A 13,040-nucleotide genomic window follows, 5' to 3' on the forward strand; every position below is an offset into this window, starting at 1 on the left:
TTGATGCATGTCCAAAAGCATTTGCAATTTGTTCGAAGGAATGAGAAACTGCTACTATGATGTGCACAAATGACTAAATGTTGTGGAGATTGAACTAACTGTTGTGCAAATGTAAAACGTGATGTGAGAAATGCACCAAAGCGACTGAGAAAAACTGTAATTATCCATCAATGCGGATAACACAGATAACTGCTGATCTCCATCAAGAGGTTAAGTAATAAAGTCTGATTATATCCCTCTACGTTGCTGCCCACTAGCGGCGAGTGTGTGCGCTGCAGCCTCTCAGTGAGCAGTAGCCTGTGGAGACTGAAAGAGGGAGTCCAGTGTGAGAGGGACAGTCAGGTTCGAGGCTCGCGTTCTGGTGGGTTCAGCCCAGCAGAGACGCACTGCTCACGCTATAGGCTTTGACCGGGACGCTCGATTCTCCCTAAGGCAGAAGGCTTACATTATCAGGCAAAAACCTCCCATGCTACAATCTTATTTCTGGATTGAAGACTGTCTCGCTGCAGCTGCCTCTGGCTGATAATAACTTGGTGAGTGGATCTTTCTTTGAATTCTGGACCAGCTAACTTGCTAACATGTAAACTATAGGTATATTGTGAAATAGCGTCAGTAGTCCTAGGTTGTGTCTAGGCTGGCATACGCCCTGGAGGTACCAAATTAGTATAACCGTGCCGAGGTAATGGCTGTAGTGTTGGGAATGGGTAGCAGGCTAGGTTATATGTGTCCGTCTTTAGCATAACAGCAGCCCAAAAGGCTGTTCCACAACACAGAGATCTGTCTACCCAGACAGCATTTTTTGGGCGTGTTCGAACGATTCCCAAAAGCTGTCTAGGTAGGCAGCTCACTAGTTTTGAAACACAGCTCAAAGTCTCTCTGGATCATGAACCTCATTTACCTTCTCCACTGTTTAGCCTAGCTTAGCCAGCCTGCTACCGAACTGGACATGTTTTCTGTTATATAAACACCCACATTGCCCCAGTATTTTCTAAAAGCGTTTATAAACATAAAACAGCGATGGAAATGGGATTTTATGTTGTAGTTCTATCCGTCCATCCCAACACAACTCGACAGAACCCATCGCGCTGAATTAAACGGGTCGACTAGCTGTTAGCAAGCTAACAACCCAGAGAAGAGAAAGAAGTTTGGACTGTTCAAGTTAATTGTCCCCTACGTTTGAATTGGATTATTTTGGGAGTTGTTTGGTTCTTTTAATGGTTCCAGGTCAGTATCTCTTTCTCTTGAGAGTTGTGGTTAATATTGAGTTAATTGCTATCAATGTATTTGCCTGTTTGTTATTTGAAACAGTCGTGTTGTTACACGTATGGATTTTTTTTTCTTTTACCAAAACATTGTTATTAAATGCACAATATGCAACTGTGGAGGAGAATAGCCTGGTGTTGACCAAAATATGAAGGTTATGTTCTGTGTAAGCAAGTTAATGAAACTAAAATGTCAATATGGTATGTTTACAATATGGTATCATCATCCTAAATGAGTGCTTATATAGAGGAAACAACAGTAAGACAACATTTACTGATGATCAGATACTGTAGTATGTGTTTGTTTGGTAGGGTTGTGAAAAGGTAATGTGCTTGTTAGTTTATAATTAGATTTGCGGCTCCATTTAAGCCTTTAATGTATTAGGGAGCTCATAAATGCGTTATTGCGCTGACGAAGTAATTGGAGTCTTAAGGTTTCTCATTGAGCTTTAGATTAACCTTCATGTGCCATGAAATTTAGCCACCCCGGTCAAAGTGAGTTGCAAACCCACCAGGTAAACAAACAATGTGCATGAGACTGGTCAACATTTGTCAAATATTTTGGCACATGATTATTTATCTGTGGTACACTGACTGTCAGTCTGAACAGTGTCTTTGGGAAATATTGGCTGTAGGCGCTGAAAAAGCGGCTTTGTGAGAAATCAGTGCGGTGGTTGTGGAATATCTGTGCACATCAAAACATGTTCAGGCAGCATGAGGCGTTCAGAGTGGTTTGTCTCTGGGATTAGGGCGAGAGACTCTTGTTTTGCTGTTTGAAAAGCTGCATCTGGGTGGAAAGGTTAGAAGATACAATGATGAGAATTGACAGGGTTTTTGAGGCTCCTCGCTGAATAGCCGGAGATGTTAAATGTCCGTGCTCCATGCAGGTATTTATCTCCGGTTTGAATGTGAATGAAGGAGTCAGATGGAAAACGGGGGCATGAAAATTGGTGGCTCACAATTTGTGTGGCTCTTTGTGCAGCAAGATAAATATCAAATTGAGTTTTTCATTAAATAAAGGACGGAGACCTTGCCGGCAATGCAGAGAGAACCAGAGTATGACCTCGAGTCGATAAAGGAAGATTTCAGACCGCCTCTGGCTAGCGGTGAAAGCTGAGAGTGGTGAACTTTGAGTCAGCTGGTTGTGTGGCTCTCTCAGTCTCAACTCGGTAGTTTGCCTTTGATTCATTGTGCAGTGCATTTCGACATGCACACCTTAAGGAATATCCGAAGGTTCAATAAAAGTTAATCGACACCATTTGTTTAGGGCTACAACCATGGGCGTAGAGGACGGTGGAGACGTGTCCCCCACACTTTTAAATGGTTAGTTCACCCAAAAATGAAAATTCTGTCATTTATTACTCACCCTCATGCCGTTCCACACCCGTAAGACCTTCGTTAATCTTTGGAACGCAAATTAAGATATTTTTGTTGAAATCCGATGGCTCAGTGAGGGCTCCATAGCCAGCGATGATATTTCCTCTCTCAAGATCCATTAATGTACTAAAAACATATTTAAATCAGTTCATGTGAGTACAGAACATAAAAGAACATCTATAAGAATGCAGCATGCAATCAAATTCATTGTCAATCATTTTCATTATCAATTATTATAGATTTTATCAATTAGTTGTTGCCACCCTACATTTGTGCCATTATGTTTGATCGCTACAAAAACATAATTTTGACTTATCTCTCGCTTTCAAAGCAAAAAAACAAGTTCATGGTGAGAATGAGATGCTTACAATGGAAGTTAAATGGGGCCAGTTTTTGGATGGTTTAAAAAATAGAAATGTGAATCGTGCAATTTTCTATAAGCACTTACATTAATTCTTTTTTTTTTTTTTTACTTGTTCGTGTCAAGTTGTAAAATTGGTAGATATTTTTTAGTGCATAAACATGCATATTGTTTGAAAAAGTTGAAAAAGTATTATTTTTTGCTATTTTTGTAAATAATGTAAACTGAGATTATTGAAATCAAAATGGACAATTCTTGTTTTTTATGGAATATCGCACTATTTATTATAAATGATTTATCTGTGCACATCATTTTAAAAACAATCTCTTCTCTGATGCCGTGTTTACTGGTGCGAGGGCGGGACAACCCATCACTCACATGACATCACAGTAACAGGAAACCACAGTGGTTCAATCAATTCCAGATTTTTTTTTTTTTCTTCACCGGTGAATGGAGGATGCCGTGATCAGAGCTGTGCTTGTGGGGTATGTGGGGTAACGCAGCGCTGTTTTATCATATTAGATACATTTGAGTGTTGAAAATGATTCTATAACGTTGTTGCACATTGAAGTAAGCTAGAACGATATTAGAATATCATATTAATAAATGCTGGATGGCTTGTGTTGTTAAATGGCATGCAATTAATTTTAAAACGTATTGTATGACTGAGAAAATGCTGTATTAATGTTACTAAAAATAAAGCTGCATCTGATTATGCTATGTTAGCTACTTGACAAAATAGTGTTGTCTCTGAGGCATGATGAAAACTCGTACTCGCAGAGAGAAAAAAAAAAAAACAAGATTCAAACAATGAGACTAAACGTGTTGAGCTATATAACAATTCGTTTTCTGTCTATAAATGTAACCAAACAGTTGTTCCCTTGTCTCCTGGTTAAAATGGCTTATTTCTCTGGATTTAAGCGTTCTTGGAAACATCTGGAATAATGCAAGTTCACAAGCCAACAAAATATATAACACTGTTCTAGTAGCTTTTGTATATTTTAAAGGTGCCATCGAACGTTTTTTTACAAGATGTAATATAAGTCTCTGAATGTTTCTGTGAAGTTTCAGCTCAAAATACCACATAGATTTTTTTTTTATGAATTTTTTTTAACTGCCTATTTTGGGGCATCATTAAATATGAGCCGATTTAGGCTGCGGCCCCTTTAAATGCTCACGCTCCCCGCCCACAGAGCTCGCGCTGGCCTTAAACATTGCATAAATAAAGTTCACACAGCTAATATAACCCTCAAAATGGATCTTTACAAAGTGTTCGTCATGCAACATGTCTAATCGCGTAAGTATGGTATTTATTTGGATGTTTACATTTGATTCTGAATGAGTTTGATAGTGCTCCGTTGCTAAAGCTAACATTACACACTGTTGGAGAGATTTATAAAGAATGAAGTTGTTTATGAATTATACAGACTGCAAGTGTTTAAAAATGAAAATAGCGATGTCTCTTTTGTGTCCGTGAATACAGTAAGAAACAATGGTAACTTTAACCACATTTAACAGTACATTAGCAACATGTTAACGAAACATTTAGAAAGACAATTTACAAATATCACTAAAAATATCATGTAATCATGGATCATGTCAGTTATTATCGCTCCATCTGCCATTTTTCGCTGTTGTCCTTGCTTGCTTAACTAGTCTGACGATTCAGCTGTGCACATCCAGACGTTAATACTGGCTGCCCTTGTGTAATGCCTCAATCATGGGCTGGCATATGCAAATATTGGGGGCATACACCCTCACTGTTACGTAACAGTCGATGTTATGTTGAGATTCGCCTGTTCTTCGGAGGTCTTTTGAACAAATGAGATTTATATAAGAAGGAGGAAACAATGGAGTTTGAGACTTACTGTATGTCATTTCCATGTACTGAACTCTTGTTATTCAACTATGCCGAGGTAAATTCAATTTTCAATTTGATGGCACCTTTAATCCAAAAAATCTTACATATTGTGCCTTTAAATGAACAACTAATAGTTGACTATAAAAAATCTTTAGTCGGGGGTAGCCCTACTAATAGGAGATCATTTTCATATGAGGTTGTTCTTAGAAGTTGTTATATTTGTGCAAACGGCAGCAACGGCTGCAGCTTTGCAAGTGCGAATGTTCTGACCCTCTCCCATCAGGTTAAACCCCTTTACTAGAGGATTGGACCCGGGTGAGACTGCAGTCTGTAGCGCATCTAATGCTCTTGAGCTCTTGCTGTGCAGTGCCATGGGTTCACCTCTCATGACTGGATAGAGTCAGGGGGGTGGTCTGCCAGGAGCAATCAGGCAAATTAAGCAGGGCAGTGGGAAGCGGTGTGCGCTTAGAGCTCAATTTTACTCCTGCAGCACATCAATAGCTCAGCTTTCTTCTCTCTTTCTCTGAATAGCTGTGTTTTTGATTTATGAAACATTAGGACAAGTGGATTTATGTAACCGATGAAGGAAATAGTTTTAAATCCCTATAGTCGCAGTTTACTGACATTACAACAAAGCTTTCAATTTGGGGCATTACTAGGGATTTTTTGCGTAATGCTATCACTCGTTTGGTTTCGAAAGAATTATGGTGAGCAAAATGGTAATATCCCAAATTGCATGAGAGCATTTGATTTTATCAAAATGCCCTTGTGATCATTGACTCTCAAATGGTCTGATTTTAAAGACAGTTTGCCCAAAAATTTAATTTATTCCTCCATATGTTGCTCCAAACCTGTATGACTTTTGTTTCCCAGCTGCTCTTTTACATTGTAAGCAATGGCTTTCAAGCTATCACTATTGTATAATAGTGACTTTTAATGTTATAAGTATAGGCCAATATATATTTTATCTAATAAATAATATCCCAATGATCATGGGACCCTATATATGTTTATATATTTTTGTTATATTTGCAAAAGTTATATTTTCTATTAAATTATTATGAAGGTTCTTAAGCATTTATAATTTCTGTGGACCTACCTTTTGATAAAGATTGTTTTCTGTGTTTTCTTTTTTGTAGTCATTCTCATGCAATGTGGATTGATATCAAATATTATCCAATATATCAGTTGTTTGTTTCAAAATATAAATAATTATTGGTTATTTTATCAGAAAAGAAATTCTAGATTGATGATGCATCCCTACATATTAATGCTTTATTAGCGCACTAAAATATAAAGTAATTTAAAGACTTTTTGGAGTTTGACAGCCTCTATAGTCAGTTAATGTATTCTTTAACTAATGATTTCCTAGACAAGTCTTTTTAAGCGTTTGTGTTGATGGCAGTCATTTTGGCTGCTCTGTTCTTGTGGGTGTAGTTTCAATACAAAATCTCTGAATCTTATAATTTGCTATTCCTTTAATTTCTTGTCAAATAGTGGCATGTAGATAAAGATAAAAAGATTTCAGGTTGGTTATAAATGAATAAGATATAGCCTACTGATTATATCTAGACCATTAATTTTGTCAGAACCCTAATGAATAGGTGTCATGTGCCAAGTGTTGAAATGTAAAGTGCGTTACATAATAGCTGTGTACCAAATGATGAGTATACTCAAGAAAAATGTTAATGTATCATCATAATTTCCATGTTCAATTTACTTTGTCATCTACCACCGGATATGGACCTCTGGATGGGGGCAAGTGTTTGTTGTTCCAGGAAGTTGATGTAATGAAGATAAAATACAAAAAAAATCTGCAAAATGAAGCCTTATATCCTTCTTGGTTACAGACAGCCTGGATTTTTAAGTGACACGTCAACAAGGAAAGAGACACAATGTTGCTGTACTATGGGATTGCATGACTCCTTTAGGACTATCTAAAATGCAGATCATGTTTTATTTACAATGTTATTACAAGGGCTGTCAAACGATTAAAAAGTTTAATCAGATTAATTACATGATATGCCGAATCCGATTAATTAATCGCAAATTAATCGCACATCAAAATTGGCTTAGAAATAACTCCCAAAAGATAATTTATACTCATTATTGTGTTTAAATAAGAAAAGCATCAAATAGACATCACAAAAACTCATACAGGAGCATTTTTGCCCTGATACCTTGAATTTAAGGAGCATTATAACTGCAGTGCATTCTGTAGGCTACATCACTCACTTAATGAGTTGTTGCACTGCTTCATGTTCGTCACCAATCTGAATGAAATGTAAGATGAACTACGTAGATCTGGGGCAGGGCGGGTGCGCTAAATGCATTAAAGGATTAGTTCACTTTCAAATGAACATTACCCCAAGCTTTACTCACCCTCAAGCCATCCTAGGTGTATTTGACTTTCTTCTTTCTGATGAACACAATCAGAGATATATTAATAAATATCCTGTCGCATCTGAGCTTTATAATGGCAGTGAGCAATACCAACGAGTATGGGCTGAAGAAAGTGCTTCCGTCCACATCCATCCATCATAAAGGTACTCCACACGGCTCCGGGGGGTTAATAAAGACCTTCTGAAGCGAAGCGATATATTTGTGTAAAAAAAAAAAAATCCATATTTAACAAGTTATGAAGTAAAATATCTAGCTTCCGCCAGACCGCCTTCCGTATTCAACTTACGAAGAAAGTGTAAAGCTCTCGTAGTTCAAAAAGCTTACGCTACGTCCTACGCCTTCCCCATTCAACTTACGGAAAAAGCTTAACTGATGCGATGCCAGTTCTGTTTTTTTCGTACGTTGAAAACACTGTGAATTTTGCAACCTTTTTTTCAGGAATTATCAAGGAAATCAAATTTTGTATTATCTCACTCATGTTGAAATATTTTGATATTTCTGGCCTCCGTCATTCAGGAAGCATCTCTTTTGTTGCATAACACAAGAGCCTGTGCTTTCCTCCCCATTTTGATTAATGTTCATGTGTCTCATGGTTGATTAGTTGACATAAAACGCTTACACAAGTTAGCCTAATTGCTCGTCAGTAATTAAAAGCAACGTCGTTTGAACAGCGACTCTTTGCCAAGGCTTAGCCAGCGAAGCTTGAAGTTTAAGACAGTGACAGATAATGTATTGAACAGGCTCTGAGTACATCCTTTATCACTTCTATTCTTCTTTTTATTTTTGTTGACAAGTGACCCGAGATGGTGGTGGTTTCAGTTCTTCACTTTGGGCCAATGATCACAAGTTGGTTAAGTTTGTGCAGAGTGCAAAAGTACAAGTGTTAATAACCGTGGTAATGTAAATGCTTAACTGCTGCCCTTGAACTGCCTGTTTTGTTTCATGACAGGCCTGCTTGTTATCAGACTTTTTAAGAATGTTCTGTTCATTTGACTTGTCAGGAAAATTGTGAAATTGCATTTACTGGAAAACATCAAATATTTTGTTACTTCATGCACTGAAGTGTAGTGTAGTGGTCCTATTAAATTCCATTTTTCTGGATTAAGTTTTTTATTTGAATTTTTCTAAATTCCGCTTTAATGGTTAAATTAAATATAATTAATTAAAAAGCACGTCTAATTAGTTGAAGTCATGAAGCATATACAGTTAAACGGTAATTTATCAATCTGAAAAAAATAATGTTTTGGTCCCTACAAAGTCCGTTTTATTCCTGAATGCAAATTCCATTATTGTTTTCAGTTTTAATTTTTCTGAATTCTGTTTTAATGATTCAGTTACATTTTAATAATCAAAAAACATGTCTAATTAAGAATTCATAAAACAGTTTTTTTCAAAAAAAGTTAAATTTTACAATAATATTTTTATTTTACATTAAAATGCATTTTTCCTGATGTTCTGCATTGTCTGTTTTAATTTTTCTGGATTTATGATTTTATAAAAATGTATCAAAAATGGGGGAAGAAAAACAAACAAAAAAACCTATGACCCTACTTATTGCGGTGTTCAAAACCAGCAAAAGTCATCAATGTAAAATCTCCAGAGCTGTCTTGGTTATGAATGTTGTTTTTACCTTCTAAAAAGATCTGTATTTAAAATGAAAGCTAATATATATGTCAGACTTTTTTTTTTTCTCCACTGACCCATTCGTAAATAAACGCATACACATTCTTAAGACGTAAAACATGCATATCACGGCATTGCACATGTGCAAAAGGTTTTAAAATCTGATTGAGAAAATGGTTGAATTTAAGAGCCAGATTTACTAAACTAGCGTAAGGGCGCAATTCCACAAATGCGCTGATGGGAATGTCAAGTTTTGCGCTTGATCTACTGCTGACGCGCAAGTTAAAGAACACAGATGTAGTCAAATCATTTACATAATGACAAACGCAATCTACCAAGAGCAGCGCAAATTAGCATTGGGTCGCAAATAAGCAGAGCTGATGCTCACCAGGTGTGGGTCGACACAGGTGCAATTTGTTACATGTAAAAAAAAAAAGAAGGAATTTAATAGGACCATAACATAATCCTCTGGCATCGCAAAGAAATTAATACGAGTGGAAAATATTTTATCCCTTCTACTACGCATTCTCTGTTCTCTGCGATGTCTCCTCCTAGCAGCAACAATTGCAGCCATGTCACAAAATGGGTTAAGACATGCTTTTTTTTTTTTAAATAATGGCGCAAATACCAGTAAATTGACTAGCACAAACATTAGTAAATCGCGTTGCATGATTCATTTAAATACTCTCCTTCCATAAATTTTGCTTCTGAAAGGGAAACTCCTACAAGTGCATATGCAATAAGGTCAGCCGCAAAAACAACTCAGTCCACGCCAATTTTGCACAGCATGTCTTTAGTAAATCCCAACAGTAGTTTTTAACACCAAAAGAGGGATTGCGCTGACACAAGCTGTTAGTAAATCTGGCCCTAAGTATTTACACGCTTACATTTTTTCCTATTCATCAGATTCACCATCCCTTCCAGTCCAATTTGACATTTTATTCGAATTGAACTGGTATTTTCATGAAAGCTTTTCAGATTGTTTGAGCCATTAATCCAATTACTAAAAGATTATTTGGTTGCATGTAAAAGTAGCTATTGATAATCACGTAGAATTCCTTTCATATAACATTATTTCTCCATTTTATTTTGCACCATGGGAAGTCTGTATCTTAATGCTTTTCGCTACACAGATTATCTGTCAAAGCACATTTATTGTTGTGTAGCAATCACTCTTTATGGCATTGAAACGTCTGGGATGCTCTCTAAATCCAGTGCTGATATGTTTCAGATGCATGTTACAAGCAATTAACTCTATTGCTCTGCTACGGCGGTATTATCAAAATAATGGACACTTAGCAGAAACTCAACCAGCTGTTTTTCCACTGCTAATCTTTTAATGTTGAAGGGAGATGAGGTAAAGGCATTTATTTTTCCTCTTAGTCCTGGAATCATCCTTTATTTTCTTTTCATAAAGCCCTCTTATCATTAAAAGGTCCTGAAATCTTTCGGCATCCATTAAACGTGAGCGTAATTGAGGGTTGTACTAATCTTTTGAGTCTAATCTGTAGTATATCACAGAGAGGATGGTTTTTCATTGGATAAGTCTGATCCAATCAGAGAGAATGGAATGTGCAATAGCAGTCAGGTTCTGTGTTTTATGTGCTGATGTTGCCTCATTCAACCCTAGTGACATTGGGGTGGTGAAACTTAGAAAATGAGATGTGAAAAACAAATCAGAGCTCGAGTGATTTGTGGAGGCCCCAAAAGAGCACTCGAGTGTGATCAAATCCTGGCCTCGGTTTCAAAAAACCTCATTATCTGTACTCCCACAAACACAAATTATCGCTCCACCCTGAAATGAATTCTCTCATACACCCTTAAATCACGCTTTCCTCCCTCACTTTAGCTACTAAGCTCCCTTATTTAGCACTTCACAAGTCCGCATATCTCCAGGTACATGGTTGGATTTTCGTACCCTGTCATCCAGTTCAAGGAGTTAAGGGAACGGTCCCACAGATCGTTCCTCACCTGCCTCGTCCTCTGCCCTCTCCGCCAGCCCCCCCTTCCGACACTGATTCTGTTTGTTGTTTAGGGAAGAGTAATTAATCTCCAGGAGGAGCGTGCCAGATCGGCGCACTGCATAACAATTTGTCTTCTTCGCCGGGGTGGTGGCTAAATTTTTGCCTGGCCCGATCTCCCCTTGCTCTCTTCCTGCTGGAACGTAACACTGAGCAAGCTGTCGCTTCACCTCTCCGTCAACAAGCCAGTGTTTGTGTTCGCTTCGCCAAAGTATCAGCTTCTCGTCATCTGAGCAGGGGTACATCAGCAGCTGGCTGCTTATCTTTTGGCACGCCTGAGACACTTCACTTCATTAATAGATGGCAGTGTTGCTATGATCGTGCCCAGAGGTCCGATCCGCATGCAGTCCTCTGCGCTCTGAGATGGAAATCTACAAACTTGATACAAGATCTAATCTTACTTCTTTATTTTTGTACTTTTGGTGATTGTCAGACTTTAGCTAAACTAAGGTCTAATTAAGAAACCTTACAGGGGTAGTTCATCCAAAAATGAAAATTATCCCATAATTTAATAACCCTCAAGCCATCCTAGGTTAGAGATGCACCGATCGATCGGCCAGGGATCGGAATCGGCCGATTTTCCTCTCACTTTTTTTCATCTCACTTTTTACCGATTCCGAGCCGATCTGTTTTGCTGCGCAAGAGCTGTGCATTCTCGCTCTCTTCTCTCGCCTCCTCTCTCTCACTCGTCTCATTCACTCCGGTTAAATAGTGCTTGTATTGTGTATAATTTTGAAGCAAACAAGCCACGCTCAGTCTCAGACAGAGACAGAAGTCAAACAGTCACAACAAGTACCAAAATGAGTGGCTTACTGCGCTTAATTGGTCAAATACATACAAAATTATGTCAAAATGCCCGTCATGGCGATTATTCAGATAAACACAGTCAGTTTTGGATCGTTAAATAGCTGAGAAAGAGAATGCATTTGTGTAACAGTATTGAGTCCGTTTATAAACTCTTAAAGGAACAGCAGTCCAATATTCCTGTTGCTGTCTGTCATGTTCTTATAAAGACCATTGGAATCGGCAAAAATCGTTATCGGCAGATCCTAGGTGTATATGACTTTCTTCTTTCAGCCGTTCTTTCGGCCAAACACAATTGGATTTATATTTTTAAAAAATCCTGGCTTTTCCAAGCGTCATAATGGGAGTGAATGGTACCGTAGATTTTGAAGCCCAAAAAAGCGCATCAATCCATCATAAAAGTAATCCATATGGCTCCAGGGGGTTGATTAAAAGCATTCTGAAGCAAAGCGATTTGTTTTGGTAAGAAAAATATCCATATTTATATGTTTATAAACTATAAGAAGAAATTTGTAAACACCAAGGATGACTTGAGTAAATTATGGAATAATTTTAATTTTTCTCAGGGGTAGTTCACCCAGAAATAAAAATTGTCATCAATTGCTCACTCAAGTCATTCCAAACCCATAAGACTTTTGTTAATCTTCAAAACACATTGAGAGATTTTTCTATCACTTTATATGATGAAAAGGTTTAATTTAGGTCTTAAGGTTTTAGGTTTTATTTACATCTAAACAATGACTACGTTTACATGTGCACCAATGTGATTTTATTTATATATTTTTACAATAAACAGAGTAAGTAGATGTTTACATGACACAACTCACAAGCAAATCTCTTCACTCCAGTTTAAATGCAATTTTCATTATTCTGATTATTCTTTAAGAAGTGTTCATTTTTTACGGCCATTATTCACATACCCAAATGTAAAGCACAAATGATGAACGCACATACAGTCGGTGTGTTACTGACCACTCTTTTAATCCACTTATGTCAAATGTAATGGACTATTGGATATTTATCGGCACCACGATGAACATGCCGCTGTAACAAGGGTTGCCGTTGCATTCTTCACACCGTCTCTGGACAGATATTCTGGAGTTTCTGGGGTTAAAAAACTTCAGAATAATGTCACAGAGTTCATTCATGAAGTTGTGTGAACAACACGTCGTATTTGTATGTCAGAGCACATGCACTTCTGTGTGCTTTCAAACGCTGCCGTACGTTGATCATTGTAGCCAATCACAGACATATCTTATGAGCGTGTGAACACAAAGGCCAATCAAATGTGTTTACGGATGTTACAAGTACTGACTTGGTATCGCGGT

General features: G+C 37.5%; 1 protein-coding gene across 3 annotated transcripts in view; it reads left to right on the top strand.

Moving 5' to 3' along the window:
* The first annotated feature begins 236 nt into the window (after positions 1 to 236).
* The window catches only part of ndst1b (N-deacetylase/N-sulfotransferase (heparan glucosaminyl) 1b), a 108,979-nt gene continuing 96,175 nt past the window's right edge, over positions 237 to 13,040 (top strand). For 2 of the 3 annotated variants that reach the window (XM_048166348.1, XM_048166351.1), the window contains exon 1: positions 237 to 533. The gene's annotated coding sequence lies outside the window, so the exon portion shown is untranslated. Of the gene's footprint in view, positions 534 to 584; positions 1,225 to 13,040 lie in introns of those variants that run through there. The other variant, XM_048166349.1, reaches the window with a different exon arrangement.

Source organism: Megalobrama amblycephala, linkage group LG18 (assembly GCF_018812025.1).
Source record: "Megalobrama amblycephala isolate DHTTF-2021 linkage group LG18, ASM1881202v1, whole genome shotgun sequence".
NCBI lineage: Eukaryota > Metazoa > Chordata > Actinopteri > Cypriniformes > Xenocyprididae > Megalobrama > Megalobrama amblycephala.